Below are 1450 nucleotides of genomic sequence, written 5' to 3'. Positions count from 1 at the left end.
ACACACACCGCAGCGCGACCACAGGTCCACACGCACGCACACTCACACGCACACGCACCCCCACCCCTACCATCACTCCCACTCCAACCACACTCACCCCCAAACGCACCCCCACACCCCACACCCACACTCATGCACACCTTTTACATTCAGTTAGACAAATGCACCAGCCCGTGTATTCAAATAAGCAGCCCCAAATATAGACACACTAACTTTCATATACGGAAACACACACACACACACACACACACACACACACACACACACACACACACACACATTGTTGATCTACGTATGTTATATTTGACTTCTGCGATTACTGAACAAGTTATTCTATCATGAATAGCGTCCGATCCCCCCGTAAGTATCGTATAATTTCTCTCTCTCTCTCTTTCTCTCTCTCTCTCTCTCTCCCCGTCCGTCCGTACGTCTGTCTGTCTGTCTGTCTGTCTGTCTGTCTGTCTGTCTGTCTGTCTCTCTCTCTCTCTCTCTCTCTCTCTCTCTCATTACTACAGGAAGCAGTCTCTCAGTGTCAGTATGCACCCCCCTCCCCTCCTAAACAAGTCCTCAGCACATAAAGTAAGGAACAACCCTGCCTCCCTACCACAACCACATATACCCCTTTGCGCCACATACGGCACGTACCCTTTGTCTTTCCCTTATGCAGTACCATCCGCTCCATCCTTTCACCCTCTCTTCCCTCTTCTCTCCAGTTCCTTTTCCTTCTCTCTGTTCTCTCTTCTTCCCTTCCCCCTCACGCCTTTTTTTTTTTTTTCCACTCTCCGCCCTCTTCTGCAGTAACTTTACTTCCTCTCTCTACTTTTATTTTCCAGTTCTCCCTCTCTTCCTCAGACATCTCACTGTCTTCTTCCATCCCTTTTCACTTGCATTCATCTCCCTTCTTTCTCTCTCTCTATTCCCGACTGTCACTTCTCTTTCCTCTCTTTCTCTCTCTTCCCTCTTTTTACCCTTTCCATTCTCCATGCATTTCGTTAACTCTCCCTATGCCTTCCCATCTTTCCTTCCTCTCCCATTATCTTCCTTATTTCGTCTTTTTTACTTCACCATCCCTTGTCTCCTTTCGCCTATTCATTTTCTCTCCCCCCATTTCATCTTCCACCTCCCCTTTAATTTCGTGACTTCCTTTGTCTTCTTTCAAATCTTACCGTGCCTCTCTCCGCTCCTACTCATTCTCTTCCTCTTCTCTCCCTCTCTCTATTCTCTCCCTTTCCTTTGCACCTCTCTTTTACCTACCTCCCATCTCTCCAACCTTCCTTCCTATACCCCCTCGCTCTTGGACATTTTCTTCTCTTTGTTCCATCTTTTCCTCTCTTTTTTCATATTTCGTCTCCTTCATATTACAATACTTACACATTTCTGTTATCTATTCTTCACCTCCTTCCCTGGTCACTCCTCTTACATAATTATCCTGTTTGTGCTCCCCACTCCC

This window comes from Coenobita brevimanus, chromosome 13 (genome assembly GCF_032717465.1).
Source record: "Coenobita brevimanus isolate Jiangsu-jjx chromosome 13, ASM3271746v2, whole genome shotgun sequence".
Lineage (NCBI taxonomy): Eukaryota > Metazoa > Arthropoda > Malacostraca > Decapoda > Coenobitidae > Coenobita > Coenobita brevimanus.
Note: the sequence above shows the minus strand (reverse complement) of the source record.